This window comes from Schistocerca gregaria, chromosome 10, assembly GCF_023897955.1.
Source record: "Schistocerca gregaria isolate iqSchGreg1 chromosome 10, iqSchGreg1.2, whole genome shotgun sequence".
Taxonomy (NCBI): Eukaryota; Metazoa; Arthropoda; class Insecta; order Orthoptera; family Acrididae; genus Schistocerca; species Schistocerca gregaria.
In genome coordinates, this window is record NC_064929.1 from 125,318,440 (window position 1) to 125,324,439 (window position 6,000).

Consider the following 6,000-nt stretch of genomic DNA (forward strand, 5'->3'; position numbering starts at 1 on the left):
ACAGATACACAACAACACGTTATGATGCAACGGTGTGTTCCACATAATATAGGTTCTAACAAGAAAATTATCATTCTAACAACACTCATAGATAATAACACTTAAAACACCTGGAATTTGTATCTGAAATAATCACCTGGCTAGCGAGGAAGTGAAATCAAACTATTTAAAACTGTATTTGTAAACATTGTAGTTCGTTTCTGAGTAAATTCTCTTGTACGTTCCAATCCATTAATTGTATGAACAACCACTGTCTAACGTGATACTTATAACAGCCAACACAATGCTTTAACGATTCTAAAAACTATACTAATTTATTATGTGCTGGTTAGTGGAAGCCAGGAACCGAAACACATTAACGAAAGTCCGGAGACAATCCAGAACGCAAAGTATCACTGAAACTCATAGCGTATGTACGTACTAAGACGGACAGCACTTGTGAATAACTAACTAAAAACTCGGGCTGAAAAATGAGTGAGCTTTGTCCATATCTTAATTCAATGAAAATGCTAGCACTACCGCATAGACGCCATCTTCCTGCCACTGTCCTGTGCCACCATAATCCCCTGGGTAACCAATCACGGAAACAGTCTCTCACACTGCACATAGCGTAACCACGTATTCCTAACTGATGCTGAAGCTGTGTTTATCACTTACCTTATAAAATTCTATCAACAACAATTTCAAGACTGCTTCATATTTTAAATTCGGAGACTTCTGAAGTATATTTGTGATAACGTGAACTACCACCGTTAGATAACATATTTTCGACAAAGACTCTTCAAAATGAACAATCTTTGAAATTTTATTGTCCTGTTTGTAAGCATACGGAAACCATCGAACGAAAGGCACAACGATTTAATGTTAATAGCAACGTCTTCTCACTATCTATAATCTTAACGAAAGCGAAATGCGATGGCAAAGATGTCGAGCGGAGGAATGTTGTTAATTCCTCCCTTGCGAAAAAAAATCGATTTTTCTTGCATTAAGGAGGCAGCATTCACTTTTTATTTCGCAGCATTCTGTGCACTTACACTGTCGTGCTCCTGCGCCTTAAACAACCCTTTCTGACGATTCTTTCATCCGAGCTGCAGTATGACACTCACGCTCGTGAAGAAATTCTGTAACACATCTGACAAGAAACCAATTTACGACTGTTCTGAGTATTGAAGCATATTTGTTTTGTGTATTCCCGCTGAGGATTATGCAGAATATATACACTGCCTGCGAAGAAAGTTCATAAAAAATAGAGTAACTATTCGACACCTCTAGATACCGTTCATCACAAAAACGTGCAAGTTAAAAACAATTCTGTTTAATATTACAATTTATTCTTTCGACGTAGCTGCTTCTGATAACTCCTGTCCGTTACATAAGTTATTTCACGAAATCTTACGTTGTTTGTAAATGTTTATGAAGTCAGACAAATAACTTCCATAAGGCACGGCGTATTTTCCGATTGTCTTTACCGTAAGTGTTCAGAAATTTCCCAAACATCAAATCGTCAACTATGCTTTAATGATCAACTGAGATATTTTAACATCGTCCTGACAATATTATTTGGCTTTCCATGGAAGCAACTGTAATTACTCATTGTTCTAGAACCTTTTATCGTCATAATTTTGAAAGTCTATGTTTTACCAGCACCGAAACGATACTAGATATACAAAACACCGTCCTCACACAGTTATAGCTTACTACTGAAAAAAATCTGTGTTCCTCGTGATAATCCGCTCTCACCAGTCATCTACTCCAATGCCTAATCTTATTTCTGCAGTCAGGTAAACAACGGTCGGCCCGCAGCTGCATAGGATTAGTTGCTAATAAAAAGATCGAAAACATAATATTTTCTTGTTTAAGTTATCTTTCGATTGCTATCGGTTGTATCTTCGTTTGATCCAGTTCGCAAAATTAAACATGCGGTAGGCTCTGAAAAGTATTGTTGCTGGTCTATCGTGTTTTTGTTCATTTTACTGGAAAGGGTATGTTACTATTGGCAAAATTCACAAAGTTTTAAAAAAATAAGAAAAAAGATATTAAGCCACTGCACATTTTATGTCAGTGTTTCACATTCTGCCGTGAATGACTGTGAAATGAGCCAACACTAAACTTGGGCACCACTGCGTATATGATATTATAACTACCATCGAGTCTTCGGGCGAAGAAAATTTAATTTATATGTAATTCTGTCTTACTCTATATTGCAATTGTCGCTGTGTAGACCACTACGAAAATTAAATACATGGGCAGTTAACATCTTCGTCTTGTTTCGCCCCTTTGTAGTTAGGTTGCCGGCATTTTGCATTAGCGAACATCGAGAGATCGATCTAGTTTTTGTGATGTCAAATCTATTACCACAGAACACAATTTTCCTCCTTATTGATTACCCAACTATTTGTAGATACTTACAGGACGTAACTTCAACAACGCGTATGTTTTTCACGTTAATACAACGATAGATTACGATCACGACGGGAGTCACGTGACATCACAGCTGACCGTTGGCTCCACTGGACACAAAGGAGCATCGGTAAGCGGTACAGAAACAAGAAGGGACAAGTAACGCCACTCGATATTGCGTATTTTGGATTGATGAGCAGAGAAGTCTTTATTAGTGTCAACTACACCTGCAACCGGACTTGGATTTTAAATGAATATCTAACTTGTAACAAGTACGGTAGCGGTATCCGTTAATGGAGCGATAGGGGGTAGCGACCATTCTTGGTGGCTTTCTTATGAATGAAGCGTTTTTGAAGTAATTCATTGTTTTAAAACTATTATGTGGTTTACAGTTTCTCTTTTCCTTTGTGTCACATACGTTGTGGAGATATGTATGCTCCAGCACTATATTTTAAAATGCATCTTCGTTGCTATGTTAAGCATATGGACATAGTAAAAAAGTATCAGCTCTGGTCCACTGCTGTAATAGTCTGCAGTTATTCCCTTGCTGCAACTCAGTCTTTCAGCAGTGTCTTTACATTATGTGGAGAATTTATCGTAAATATTCATACTTGTTTCATTTCCCAAATTTCTAGTTTCCATTGCAATGTACAAAAAAAGGCTCAATCTTTCAAATGGCAGTGAATTAATTTTCAAAAAAATCGAAAGGCAGACAGTAATGAGTAGTTTTGCTGCAAAAGAAGCATAGTTTTTCAGTTGCGATTTATCGCCGAATGTTTCACAATTTAAACCAACCTATTCGTGCATTGTAGCTTAGTTTACTGGCGCAAGGATTGTATTGCAATGTGTGGGAATCGTATCGACTACAGCGGCTCAAAGAGATGCCTATAACAGCTCCATTTTGCATAAATCTGCTTAAATACTCGCAGTTCAAGGCATTTCAGAATTTGTTCTTGTTTCGGTCTTCAGGTCGAAGATTTCTTTGCTGCAGCTCTCTAATGTCTACATCCCTACATGTCTACTTGTAGTAACTACAACGTAAATGCACTTTGACCGGTTTACTAGAGTTTATTCTCCCGTCCCCTCTAACGCCAGACACACACATTCCTCTCCATCATCAAATTAACTATTACTTCTTCCCGATTCAAGTTACCTTCATAAGACCAGTTCAAAGTCGATGGAGTACGATGCTGCTGGTGCGGAAACACTGAGGGAGCATTGGAAAATGGTGCAATCTTTCTGTCAGATTTGGTAATGTTCACGTAATAAAAGCAATTCATGGTGAAAGATAACTTTGTATGTGAATACAACCTGAGAATGAAACTAGCATGTGCCAGGATATATTTCGGAACCTGATGATGAGAAAGAATGAATATGTTTAGATGAACCCATATCAGGGAATAAGTGACTTCAAATGTGCAGAAAGCTTGTAGACTTATTAACTACTCCTCAGTAACAGACCTACCTGCTTCAATAATCGCGTAAATTCTTTCCGAAGTCACATGCCTTAAAATTCTGGCACATAGGTATGCGAAACACTCTTAATAAATGTTGCAAGATCATGATGAAAACATAGGGAAGAGTTTATGATCATATACTATATGTCCGTCTTGCGAAGTGCAATTTCTTACAACATGCATGCAGATATTCTAGCGGTGCAGTCAACAGCCAATGATTGCTACTGCCGTTAATAGCCTTGAAATCTCCAAGTCCGCCCCGTGACAAAAAGTGAAAATTTCTCAGCATGGCAAAGAAACCGCGTTGCTGTAAGTGCATTAATATATTATACAAAACATGTCAGGAGTTGCTTACATGCGGATTAGTTATGTTTTTATTTTTTTGGTGTGTTTTGTTCAAATTAGTAGATAAAACCAGAATATTATGCAATCATAAATTACTAATTTTTACGCAGTTTATTGTGAATTCAAATATACTGATATTCCCAAAATATTTCATGTCGTTTCTGTTCCACAGTTCTGACAAATTTTCAAAATTACATCATGTAACACTGTAGGCTGCTGTTAAAATATTCTTTAATATGCGAGACGTTTTGGTAAAAGACCATTTTCTAGCACATCTTTGGCCAACAGCAAGATTTATACTGAAATGCAAAGAGATTAAAAAACAAAAACAGTGACAAGAAGTAGACTGCAAACATGCTTATGTGATACAAAATTTGCAGTTGATAACTATTATCGAATAGCAGCCATAGTTTGAAACAAAGAGAATTATACTGGCAGATAGGTGTTCAATGCTGATGAAGATTTATAAAGAAAATGGTCCTTCATTTTTAACAGTTGCGAAATAGATGGCTAAAATGAAATGTCGCTGTACTTCCCTGGAAAATGGTCCTTGTGAAAGACATCACAGATGGAAACTCGAAGAATGGTCACCACATACTAGTTCACGACAGCATTCATGGCTTCTGAGTAGTTCTGAGCCGGGGATGCGCAGTAGACAGCTGCGCATCTAGCCAACCAGCGGCTGTCTGTTTCCGCGTTCCATACTGTGATAAATTTCCGTTATATTTGAGCGTTTATCGTCCTTTACGAGTGTAAAACTACGATTGACTGATTTCTGTGTGTCCCCTGACTTTTCTCATAATGGCTGAATTACCTAGAAGGCGCCAAGTGTTTCACAAACAGGCACGGGGCCTTATTTTTAAAGTGTAATCGTTCTTCGAACGTGAGACATTCAGACGAGAAGGTCTTCAACGTAGCCGAGATACAGGAACTTAACGAAGTTGCTGCCGATGCACTTTCAGCCGAGTTGACAACACAGTATTCCTTGTGACCTGTGTAGCCAGAGGCCACTAACGCTGCTGCCGACAATAGTATCAAATAATCTGAAATATGATATATATATATATGAGGTAGGTGACATTATCGATATATCAGAAAATGTGTATGGAAGTTTCTGCACGTGTGAGATACGAGGTGCACTGAAATTCTAACGCCTCCTATTTCCTTTTATCAGGACTCCAAACACAGAAACGTGCAGTTCGATTTAAAATACGTTTGAGCACGTTCTGAAAGCGTGACATAGGTGGCAGCACTGTATTGGACACAGATCTTTAATGGCAGCAGCAAGAATGAAGACTGTTTTTGATACTTAAAATGGAGACATTTTTAATGGCTGCACATGGGCTTTTTCACCAAGACAACGCACCAGCACATTGGATGAATGTGACAACTACTTTGAAGTTTACAAATTCTCCGTGGTTTCCTATTCACAAGTCGTACCGCTATTGCATCAGCTTCAGCAATTTTTCAGTGCTTAAGCTGGATTCCTAAAGAAGCGTGCGCAGCGGCCACGAAATTATGCCGTCAATGTCGTGAAAAATGCGTACAACGGTAAGGAGATTGTGTCAAGAAAGAGGACAAGTTTGAAAGTTATTGTATGGTTTGTTTATGAGTAAGAAATATCGGAGGTATTATAACTTGAATGCACCTCCTATATGCAGCATTTGATGACCAGGAGCAAATATTATGATCATTTTGTTAACAATGTCTGGCTGATTTCAAAGCACAATCCAACTGGTTTTTTTTCCCCATAGACGGGACATGGCGGAAAGGAATTAGCAATCATCATCCATTTCAC

General features: G+C 38.1%; 1 protein-coding gene across 30 annotated transcripts in view; it reads right to left on the reverse strand.

The window, feature by feature from the left end:
• LOC126293757 (lysine-specific demethylase 4C-like) overlaps positions 1 to 4,825 on the reverse strand; it is a 332,566-nt gene extending 327,741 nt beyond the window's left edge. For 18 of the 30 annotated variants that reach the window (XM_049987139.1, XM_049987135.1, XM_049987136.1 and 15 more), the window contains exon 1: positions 137 to 4,825. The gene's annotated coding sequence lies outside the window, so the exon portion shown is untranslated. The remainder of the gene's footprint in view (positions 1 to 136) is intronic. The other 12 variants (XM_049987134.1, XM_049987126.1, XM_049987129.1 and 9 more) reach the window with 2 other exon arrangements.
• Positions 4,826 to 6,000: the final 1,175 nt, after the last annotated feature.